The sequence below is a fragment of the Magallana gigas genome, chromosome 2 (assembly GCF_963853765.1).
Source record: "Magallana gigas chromosome 2, xbMagGiga1.1, whole genome shotgun sequence".
NCBI classification, from domain to species: domain Eukaryota; kingdom Metazoa; phylum Mollusca; class Bivalvia; order Ostreida; family Ostreidae; genus Magallana; species Magallana gigas.
In genome coordinates, this window is record NC_088854.1 from 55,220,820 (window position 1) to 55,233,755 (window position 12,936).

The 12,936-nt window shown below is 33.4% G+C and overlaps 1 long non-coding RNA gene across 1 annotated transcript; it reads left to right on the top strand.

Moving 5' to 3' along the window:
• The first annotated feature begins 2,800 nt into the window (after positions 1–2,800).
• On the top strand, positions 2,801–12,936 carry LOC109619150 (uncharacterized). The gene is made up of 2 exons (XR_010711364.1): positions 2,801–3,022; positions 12,307–12,936. It is a non-coding gene; the product is annotated as an uncharacterized lncRNA (long non-coding RNA).

Genomic DNA, 12,936 nt, shown 5'->3' on the forward strand with positions numbered 1-12,936 from the left:
ATATAAATATATGTAAATATTTTACAGTTCGAAGTGAGTTACGGTGAGTTTTTATGATTTTATTGCAACTATGACACTACATGTACTTTTGGGACCAACCCTTGTATCGATCCAACAGTTTAGTGTGTTTGGTTATCTGTCAAGCTTGAATTATGTAGAGAATATTTGACTGATAAAATGTTGTTTTTTTTATTTATCAATAGCTCTGATTAAAGAATGTCGTAATTTTTCTCAACTTTTCCTTTTAAACCAAATCATTCTTGTGTAAAGAAATGAATGATATTTTGTGAGGTTTTGAAATGTGAAGTAGTAAAACAAATTAAAACGATGTCTTAAAGGCGCTCAGACAGCAATTTGAAGATAATAGGTACAAGTAGGCAGTTTACAAATATATTTCTGCATCAAAACGCTTTGAATCATAGCAATGCTATCACAAATTATATACCTTGCATTTAATTTTTTCAAACCTGAGAGAGAGAGAGAGAGAGAGAGAGAGAGATAGAGAGAGAGAGAGAGAGAGAGAGAGAGAGAGAGAGAGAGAGATGATTACTTCAAGATGTATAAGCAGATATGCAGAGAGTCACTTTGGTCTTTGGTTCACAATAATGGAGACATTTTGCTCTTTCAGTTCTAACTAAAATCATCATTTCTAAAATTTATATTAAGGGATATTGCGGGTGATGGGCGTTGGAAATCTCGTTGTATGTGTTGGTACATTAGAAGTTTAACATTTTGCTAGCATTTATATTGTGCATTTGAGGTGTTATAAAATTTAGTTCGTTATTGTCATGTTGCCCAGTATTCTTCTTTATTTCACACCAGGGCTACAATAGCAGCTGCTATATTTCATATTTAGACAATAACTAACAAACTAGTATAGAATACATAATATGTGTGTATATATATCTTGTTCAAATAATTTTGTATTTGTAGATATTAGAATTTGGATTGTGGGCTCGTTTACTACTAAGAAGGCCTTTAGCCAGACAAGGCATTCAATATTTCAAACTCGCCTCGAGCTAGAAAGGCATCGGGCATCAATTTTCTGGCGGGGTAAGGGTGGAATGAAATGGGGGGGGGATGCCGAAAATCAAGTGTTTACTTAAGGTAGAGGACCCACCCAATTTCCTCGTATTGCACTGTGGGGTCAATAACATATCGGGTGTTAAAGGTTAGTTAAAGACTAAATATAAACAACACCTTGGTCAGTTTGTCCAAGCTGTTGCCCGACACTGTTTTAGTTTGGTCACAGATACTTCCCCGCCAGCACTGGCGAGGCGGTGTTGACAAAGAAGCAATGGATATGATCAGAAAACGATTAAACAGTTTTGTACCGCCTTAATCCACACGGGGGGGGGGGGGGGGGGGTATATTCGTTATTCCGAAATTCAGATTGATTGTCTGCACTTGTTTTCCCCTGATGGTGTTCATTCTCTGAGCTTGGTAACCGATTTTTCTTGTACCGCCGTCAACAGGGTTAGCTAACCTTCATTACAAAATCACTGAAAAAGTGTCACCAAAATTGGGAGAGTTTGGGCAATGGCTGTGCTATGACTAGTAAGCGGGTAATAGTCTCAGTCACAAATTGTGGTGGCTGCATTGATTATATTACTGCTTTTGACTTATTTGCACTTATATACCCAGTCAGTTTGGTATTTGCAGACAATGCTTTTGCCTATGATGCACATCTGTTATGTATCTGACATTAATCAGTATTTGATCACTCATTAACCTTTTGCTGATTACCTTATTGGTTTTATCTAAAGTTCATTTTTCTGTAGAGATGGGGCGCTGTTTTGTATATTACTGGTGGCGCAGATTATGCCGCAGCATTTGGCATAGTCTTCTTGTGGCGGCGTTCAGTAGTATCATTGGACTTGGTTATAACTAATTCGTGCTTATCTTGACAGTATGTAATAGTGAACATCTGTTCCCAGGGTTCACCATTTTTGCATTTTTAGATATGCTTCTTGCTTTATTTATCGGGTATACTGGCACTCCGTTATTTTAACTTGCATCTTTGATAATAACATAAAGTGAAAAAGAAACCCCGACTGATAATAAAACGACGACAACTGCTAAACGACACAACAGTAATCAACAAGTAAAACTGCATGTTTGGAGTCGGCAGATCGTTTGTTCCAAGAAAGAACTTAAAAACAAAACAAGAAATGCATAGTAAATTTGCACAAAGGGTACATGTACATGTTCAAAAAAAAATATTATTTTCTAAGACATTTTCGGACACAGAACGGGGGGGTGTTACCATAAATGATATGAAGAGTTTGCCAACGGCGTGAAGGCTGAGTATTTTCAATGTTAAACATTGCACTGCCTAAGAAACCCCGCTGATATAGATTATTTTGTTTATCAAATAATATATTAAGCACGCATTTAAATTTTTGGGTACAATGATCAAAATACAGTTGTCCTACGAAATAATATTGAACAAAATTTAAATATTGCCCTCAGTTTACAATATTTTTGGACAACCATGGATTACAGAATACAACCATAAAACGAATAGAAAATTTGCATAATTCCGAGAAAAATTGAATATTACTTTTTGCAAAACATTTCATAAATTGAAGACACCAATGGAAAATCAAACAATGTGAAATATACTAGTATACAAAAGAATAGAATAATCAAAGAATACAAAATTTATGAAAAAAAATTAAAAAAAAAAACTACAACGTTTAAAGTGCACATGCATTATTAGCTTATATTTACATTCTCAATTGACACGTGAGATGATTGTTATAAGAAGACCTGTGCAACCACGCGAAGAGTCGTGCAAGATATATATAAAAATCTATCACAGGACACACAGGGGCCCAATAGCAAGCTGTTTGTACATAATAAAGGACTTCAATGTTTCCAATCAGAAGCTTACACACAATACCGTTAGAGGTCGTTACACCTTGACAGTGGCCCGAGGCCCGTGCCTGGGGTCTCTGTAAATGTGTGTACATACGACTCGCATTCATTATGTACGTGCTAGTGACTTATCCAAATAGAGGTAATGTTTACTTTTACATTGATTTCGAGCTTATTAACTTTTTTTAAAATCAAATAATAATATTTTTTAGAATTAATTTTTCAAATTTCTTAATCCTGTATTTTTTCGTCGATATTGCCACACATTTCAAGAAAAATATAAGCACTGACTATTGTAATCAATTGTGTTGGAGAAGCGTGGGTTAAACAGAAAATTGAAAAGCGAAAGTGGGGAGGGGGTTATTGCATACAACCTGCTGGTGTTAATACATGTATCTATTTAAAAAAAGAATCTTTAAAACTAATTTCTCTAGTCAGATCTGGTTAATGATTCCGAAATCAAATAATTGTATACGGAAATAAAATATGCTAATATAGAAACGGAGGTTTTCTTTATATAATGGAAATTTGTCACATTTGTCATCTGTATGGAAATAGTATTAAGTCATAACTGTGCTCTGAATGAGACGCTATAAACATATGGTGTGAGTTATATGCATTCCCCTAATAAACCATTCGCCTTTAAAACAACTACTGGATTGCATTATTCTATGCTTATACCAGTTTTCCTGACCTCCCCTCCCCTCACTAAAGCAAAAAGGTTTTTTCGAAATCATTAAGCATAAGCAATCCAGGCATTGATTTTTGTGTAAGATATTAGATTATATATAAATCTAGTGTTTTCTCCAATATATCTTCCCTGTGTGAAAGCTGTTTGTATATCCAAAAGAAGTAGGTCTAAGGAGAATTTTATCAGACTTACCCCGTCTAATATGTTTTACGGTGCTACCGTTCTGGCGAGCGCAGCAAGAATTACACATACCTTGCATCATTGTCAACTTATAGTTTTATTTAGGTATAAACGAACGTCAAAGAATTTTTGAGAGAGTATTGCTCTACAATAAGTATGCCAAAGGTACTAATTTTAATGGTTATGATACATACAGCGCAACCCACTATCCCGAGAGAGAGAGAGAGAGAGAGAGAGAGAGAGAGAGAGAGAGAGAGAGAGAGAGCCCGGTACCTGTTTGTATGTTTGAATTTCCCACTTTTAAATTTAATGGTCTGACTATATGCAATATCTACATAATTTTTTTACCTGTTTATTTTTTCATTTTATTCCTTTCTATTTAGTTCAAAATGTCCTATTGTTTATTTCCTCCCTACTCATATACTTACCTGCCTACTGTACATGCATGCACAATATTAATTAGCTTAAAATGGATCGATTAGACAGTAAAGTATGGCTCTTGCTAGTATATATAATCTCTATATTAAAAAAAGATTAAAAACAAATCATATGTCAATGAGGCAGGTATCGCAGTCTATACTGAAATAGCCAATTACACTCATTACAGATGTTTGATCCACCTCTAAATTAATCGCGGGAAATATAGCGCAAGTGCACTGTGACGTCATCCATGACTTTGTTCGTCTTTGTGTACGCTTCTCGACTCAATACGAAGGTATGGAAGCATGCAACAAATCTTTTGAGTCTCGCCAAAGCATATGCAGTACTCAAAACGTGTCTTTCAAACTTAAAGTCACCGTAAATTACGAGTTAAAAGTCGGCCATTTTTGGCATAGCACCACGGGTGAAAACATTAGAGAGCATTATGGGACGTAGACAAAAAATTTTGTTTGATGAACTGTACTGCAGTAGGTGTAGCTCGTTCTTTTTCCCGCGCACACTGGTTCTTATAGCTCGCATCGCTCACCGGCGCTGCGCGCCGGCGAGCTGCGCTCGCTAATATGTAAACGGCGTGACCGTTGGACCGAGCGCAGATTTAAAACAGTGCAGTTTGATATTTGTACAACAAAATTTATTTGAAACGCACACAGTAGGATCCGTCTGGTTGCCTACTCAAATCATTAGTTAAAGTTTAACTAAACGTCGCGTGCTCAGTCTACATTATGACGTCATGTTTCAGACGTAAAACGTACACGTTTTGTCTTCGGAAATAGCCGAAGAGAGTATCGTTATTCCGAACTTTTTTATTTCTTCTTTCATTGTTTATCAATTTAATTCATATAAATGCCGCGGTAATAAAAGTGAACATTTAATTCAGTATCTTAAAGATCAGTTCCTTGACGTTAATGTTTTTATTTTCCATCTGATAATTTGATAAGACATACATAGAACAAGTCGTGTTTCTTGATTGAAGCACTATTGAAACTTATCTGGTTTACTTTTTAATTTCTTTTAATTCAAATTACCTTCTTTTGAAACACTGGAACTTATTTAATCGAATTTAGGGGCAATAAACATCGATAAGTACCAGTCAATCAATGATCGAACTAACTTTTTAAAAACAAAATGGCTGCCAATATGGCGGCGCCCAGGGCTGGAAGAAATTTTTTTTGGCCTTAGTACCCCTGATTCAACTTTCATTTTTCACTGATTTTCTTATATATACGTGTTACCATTAATCCTCGCTTCGCGAGGCGGGCTTCGCCCGCCTCTCGCTGCGCTCGGTATAAGTTTACTGTCAGCCGAAGTCTCAAACCGGAAAGCACGCGTAGAACACATGAATTGAGTCTACGCATAAGAAAAAAGTGCAGATAGTTTTCATGCATTTCAGTAAATATATATTATAAAAACACGCTTTAAATTTGTTTAAGTTCTCTGTGTATAAACCAAATTCTATTTAGAAAACAAACAAAATGTTTTATTGATCAACATATTCTTGCTCGGGTTCAAATGTGGAATGAGTTACGTAACTAAATGCACAACGCCGTTGACGATTCAGTTGGTGTACAAGCTCATTAATCAATAGAAGAGATTGAAGGTTGAATCGAAAGTAAAGTTCCCAAAAGCATTGTGCCATTTTTGAAAAGTCGTGAATTTTATTTTGACAATCTTTCACCTGAATACCACCGAACTTCATGTGCAAGCCGAAGTTAAAATCATGACAGATTAAACACAGATGTCTTACATATTAAATATGTGTTTCATTGGCTTCCAGTCAACTTGCGGTATGACTGCTGTTCGTCTGTGAAGGAATTTAGTACATAGAAAATAAAAACAATTATGAATTTGCCTTCTCGTTTGTTGGCTCTTTAATTAATTAAACAGGATTTGAATTTTGAACAATGCATTGTTAGCAAAATTTATATACATGTAGATCATACATTTTGGGTAAACAATACATCAAATAATATTTTATACATGTACAATCTTATCGAGTGAAGAACCAAGTTAAATGTTAATGGTCATGTTTTCCAGTTTAGTTGGAATCAGTCTTGGGGTGAATTACATTGCAAAGTAATACATTGCATTACCATTTCTTCATGAATTAGGGCATTAAATAACCATTACCATTACTTTATTCTCTTGAAGTAATGCATTACATTACCATTACATGAGTAAAGAAATGCATTACCATTAACATTACTTTGTGAAAAGTCAGTAAGTTTTAAAAAAGTAATCTAAAAGCTAAATAAAGAGATTTTGTAGATGTTTCATAAATAAAACATGCTTAAACATATTGACAGGTTCATGTTCAATATCAGGTTCAAATTTAATGATCTATACAAGATTCCTGTTGCACTTGTAGTCCTCAAAGTAAGGTTGGTCCCGTAACATTTACACGCTAATGGCGGAGTTGCCAGTCCCTGTTATTTATGTCTTTGATTTTCGGAGTATGATTTTTAATGAACGGAGCGGTTGTATCGTAATTCGTGTGGGTGATGCTTGAATTTACACAAAAAAGTAGTAAGTAGTAGGGATTTATTTTTACCTATTAATTTTGCATGACTCGCTGCAAGAAAATCGCGTCAGGTAAGTCGGTCTAACAAATTAAAATGGCGACCGTGTCAGACAAACCTTTTTATTGTTTAAGTACTTGGAATCTTATTGTAAAAAGAAATATTTCTAACGTTAGGTGCCTGTGTTTGTTATAGGTATACAAATTTTAACTTTGTTTGTTAATTCAGCAGTTTGAGAGTTTTCGGGGTTTTCATAAACTTTGTATAACGGATATCGTCCGACTTGTGGATATTCTCTTGGATCACAAAATTAAATAAATCTAATGATTTAAATAATCTACCTTTATATAGTTGTTTTGATTTCCCCGGTTATAAGTAATTTTTAAAATTATTCCTTGAGTTTTTTTTTAAAATAAAATACCGTTGTGTCAATTTTCTACAATTATGAAGGCCGGGGTTGAGTAAAATTTAGGCAAAGAACAAAGAATCAGACAATTGCAAAAAAGGTGAATTAACATAGATTGAAACAACTAATTCAAACTCATAATTTTTGGAAGCATATTCGAGGAAATCAAGTACAATTACAAATTCAAACTTTCACGACCCCGTTTTTAAGTACTCTCAGTACTTTGATTCTATAACTGATGCATCCAGAAATTAGCTTATATAATAATTAAGTAAAATACAAATATGTAATAGGACGCCATTTTTTAATTGCTAAGGATTATCCTCTTTTGGCAGATATTATGTATTGCTAGACAGTGGCAACGGTCTGTGCATAAAATTTTGATTAATAGCATTTGTAATGAATGTTTCAATATCAGTCCAGAAAAAAATTACAAAATTCAACAGTAAACCCATCACTTTTTGGATTTCTTTTCTAAGAAATAATTTCTACACTTAAGATTTTCAAAAATTTTGAAACTAACATCTCTTAGAATTCTAAACCAAATATAAATACGTGAAAAAATCAAACCTATACTTGTGTGTTGATATTGATTGCCATGCTTACAATCCAATTTCAAACAGTTTATGTGTCTCCATATTTGCTGTCTCTTATAAAAGTCCTGAAGGCTCATTCGAGATTTAATATACGAGATGCGAAATTCGGGACTCAATATCTAAATTACGGCTTTAAAATACTGTATATTGGCGACGTTAATATGTTCTAAATAGAGATTATCCGTAAATGCTCTTATAAATAAATAAGTGTTATTTTATCCATAACTAAATTATTTTTATATATCTTTTTAAATATATAGTTTTACTGGTGTGTGTTTCACTGATCTAAGTGATGTTGCTCACTCTGTTTGTGTTTGCGATTACCAAAGTGTTGAGAACAAAAAAAAAACAAAAAAAAAAAAAAAAAAAAAAAACAACAACAAAAAACCCAACTTTGAATATATTTTTCGAAATTTAACTTTTTATTTTTTTATTACTCATTCTATCAACAAGAAAGAATAGAAGGTATAGACAGGCATACGTATCGTATGTAATTTCTCAATTCCCGCTCTTCCAAAACTGACAATTAATGGAAACCATATATATGCATTGTCTAAATATGTAAACATGTACTGCAAAAATTTGTGGTACTTAATGTAATCCTACACTTAGCCGGATAGAATTTAGTTTAAAAGGGCGTGGTCACGATTTACAAAATTTATTTTTCCGATTTTAATATTTACAATGCTTCAGTAAGGCATTTTTAATACGCAACCAAAATTTGAGTATTATTTGTTAATTTAAGAAGTATTTTATTCAAGTATATAGATACATTGAAATGGATTGAACATCAGGCATAATGCCTATTTATGTTCTCTCCTGTAGTCAAGGTACATGTATAATATGAGTAATTATATAATTCTATATAAGATATATATACATATATATTGCAACTGAATTTTGTATAATAGATTAATATTATAAATAGCATTGGAAGGAGGTACAGTGCAAAAAAAACAACAAAAAAAACAAATAGCTTATGATAGGAAAATGAAAATTAAAAAAAATAGAAAAATAATGGTTAATTGCTAAGGTTGAAAATAAAAAAGTATATGTAGTGTAGAGAAAAAATGAGAAAGAAAAGAAAAAACATGTAATAAAAACAAAACAAAAATTGATAACAGAGTAAAAAAAATGGGAAGTTTGGGGGGAGGGGGAGGGGGAGAAAAAATAAGCAAGAAGAAAATGAAAAGAATTGTCGTTCATATAATCAAATTGAGATTTTCTTTGGAGGCATATAATGGACAGTATAAGAAATAATGTTTAGAGTCTTCCACTTCAAGAAAGCACTTCTGACATAGTGGAGAAGCAATAAGGTGGTGCGAGTAAAGATCAGCATTTAAGTTACTACTGTTATTTCTCAACTGACAATGCCAAATATTTTCTAATCTTTTGCCATGGTTAAATAAATTATGCATATTCAGTTTTTTACTATCAATATTTTTGAGGCTGTTCTTAAATGCTGAAACTGTAGTTATATTTTTTGTATTTTAAGGTAGATTGTTCCACAATATAATTGTAGATGGTATAAAACTATTGAAGTAAGATGTTGTTCTTGCAACAGGAGTGCGATAGATGAAATTGTTACGAAGATTGTAGGTATTATGTGGGGGGAAACATTCACCAACAATATTAGATAAGATTCAGGGGTATAATTGTTTAATATTTTGAATAATAATATTAATTTATGCTCTGCTCTGCTGGCATATTTTCCATGATGCGCTAGCGCGCATCATGGAATATGCCAACAGAGCAATTGCTATTCATAACGCCATGTTCACTAAATAACGTTGTTTATTTCTTAAGTAATTTATAGATGAGACCTTTATGCCAGACCTTATCAAATGCTTTTGATATGTCACAAAATATAAACATATCTTTACCTTTATCAAGGTTAGATATTATAATATAAATTTCAGTAAGCTGATTAATAGTGGAATCAGAGGGCTGAAATCCTGATTGGTTTTTAAATAAAAGATTGTGGTCCTTCATATAATTGTGCAGGTTTTTGAAAAGAATTTTTTCCAGTATTTTGCATAAGGTGCATGTGAGTGCAATTGGTCTATAGTTTGAGGGGTCCTCTGGGTTGCCCTTGTTCTTATATACAGGTGTAATATGTGACAATTTCCATATAAAAGGTAATTCTTGATTTTGAATTGTAAGGTTAAATAATTTAGCGATTGGATGCTTGATTGAAGGTGATATTTTTAAGAATCTTAGGTGAGATACCGTCTGGGCCTGGAGGTTTGGTGATATTTAGATTTGATAATTGATCAACAACATCTTGGGCTGTGATGTTAATTCTTTCTATGCTGTGAGGGGACCCTGGGCCCTGAGGTGGAAGCCTGGGTTCATTAGTTGTTTCTATATGTGATATGCTTGCAAAATGTTTGTTAAGTTCTGATGCTTTATCTACTGGGTGTATATATATTTTACCATTTGATTTTATTTGTTGAGTTTTAATGCAATATATGAGCTGTATTTTTTAGAATTTTATTTTGCTGCAAAAACCTAGTAGTATGAAAAGTCAGCATGTAACTTAAACGTTCATGATAAATAGGCTTGAAAAAAAAATCATTTAATTTTGTCAGGAGAAATATTACTCGTTTAAAGAATATATAGAAGATCAATTTTTCTACAAGACGACAATAATTCAATTTTGCTCCAACTAAGGCTTCTTAACGGCTTTTTCCATACACAAAAAAAGCTGACAGAAATTGAGTAGAAAGTAATATTTTCGTAGAAAAAAAATTAATATGAAAATTGCAGCTCATATTGCTTTAAGCGGGTTACAGAGTTTACTACTCTTTGCTATGTAAACAATGTTTTTGTTTACATTTTGAATGTTGAAGTGAAAATTCCATTTTCATATCTAAAATGTATGTATTAAACGTAAGAAACTGATTATTTATGCTTCAAATGAATAAAAAGATAGAAAAATCAGCATGAATGATTTTAACTGGTATATTGAACCTATGTGATCAAAAACAGGGAACGAGCCTTTTACATGACAAAAAGTTGTGAGCGTTGTATCTTGCTCATATCACCAATCTCAACGACTGACTTTCACATTTCACTTGATCATTAGAAATACATTCCTTATGTAAATATCAAAAAAGCAAAATTGAATTTGACCGAAATCGTGACCATGCCTTTTAATCGAGGTGAATATACTCCGGATTAAAATGTTTCAAGGGAGAATACATACCGAGCGAGATAAATCACTAAGATTTTCGAAACACACAGTATTATAACTAATTAAGAAGTCCATACTTTTGGTATTATTCATCAACGTTTTAAGCGCAATATAACCATTATATAAGAGATAATATGATATCTATTTGCATGTAAGAGCATGTACAGATGAGCTCTTTGTAATGATAAATATAATACGTATACGTGTTATTTGCGCGAATTGCGTACCGTATTTTTTACCTGTGTTTGTTCTATTAATAGAGTTTCTGTTTAGCGCAAATTCGTTTTTTGCCAGTCTAATTACCGATATATATATATATATATATATATATATATATATATATATATATATATATATATATATATACATTTTGTGTAAATATAAATGCAAATAAATATTAAGTTATGGAGGAAAAACCATTTATTTGTATATAAAAGCATACAGATGATCTTATTTAGAACAATTTGATGTCGCTATGATACATTTTTTCAAATCCCTGATTTGATTGGTTAATTTGGATATCGAATCTCGAATTTCGAATTCGAAATCTCATATCTCGAATCTCGTATTTTGAATCTCGAACTCCGATTAAGCCTTCTGGGCTTTCGTACGAATGAGCCTTCTGGACTTCGTCTCATCTGTAAAACGTCAAATATTGGTTCCATAGGTCTATAGTCAACTTTCCTTACTTATGTAGCAATATACCTTCATCACCTGCCTATTGTGTTTTTGTCTCTCGATAAATTCGATATACCAGGGCATGCTCTTCGTATGAACATTTTCTAAGGCGAGGCAAGCTACTGACAAACAAGTTGATAAAATAGGACTATTAGCAGACTCGGTTGAAGTCATCTTTTCGTTGGTTCTATGGTCGATACAACGACCTTGTCACCAAATACAATCTTCCACTGGGTTGCATGCTGACTGACGTTTTTCATACTACATGTAATTTTTAGACCATAATTAATCACCTAATAGTCTATGGAATTTTCAGGGTTTTTTCCGATTACGACAGAGAGCACACGGCGGGTGTGACCGGTCAGCAGAGGATGCTAACTCCTCCTTGGCACGTGGTCCTACCTCTATCTTTTCAGAGGTCCGTGTTGCTCTGCTTTGAATTTGTACATGTATTTCGTTTTATGGAGTTTTGAGATGGTTGACAGTTTGTTATTGTCATTTTTCATAACATGTGATATTAAAGTCAAAAGCATTTAATGTACGAAAGTACTTGCAACAAATGAGGGTTACAATAAAAAGCTGACTCTCTCCCTTTTACTCTGTTTTTGTTAGAGATGTTCTATCTACACACATCAATCAAACCATTTTTCTGACAATGTTGGTGAATCAATATTTGTGTAACATATTACATATCAGTACAGATTTCCTTTTCTCCCTTTAAGGTAACTCGTGAAATGGAAACAGACAGACAATCCCTGGTATATCCGGTACGGAAGCAGACGACACTTCGCGAGAAAAAAAAGTTTCCTAGGAGCGATCATCGGTTTATGTTTTTCTGTCTCTTTATCATAAACCTATTGACAGTGGCTGCTTTACTGATGATCTACCATTCTAATCAGTATTTGAACGAACTCACTGTCATCACACAAAACCTCAAATCAGACGTGGAAAACACCGCCAATCTTCATCGACTGTTACTTACCAAGCTACAGGAAAGTGACAGGCGGGACAAACTAGTGGACGTTTTGAAAACCTTTAACTCTACCAGCAATAAAACCCGAATGAATTTGAGTGTACGTAACTGAGAGAAGTTGGAAACTACTGCTGGAATAGCTGGAAAATCATGTAGTTCCATAAAAGACAATACCAGAGCTTGATTCCGAAATTCGTAAGGATTGCTCTTCCATCCAGATTGGTGCGGAAAACGACAGTTCGTCTTTCGTCATTCTTCTATGGTCGATACTTGTGAATATTTTTGTTTTGTCAATATTTAATATATGTATGAGTTGATGAGGAATTTCAAATTTCGACCACTGTACAACAGTTTGAAATGAATAGTGCAAGAAAATACA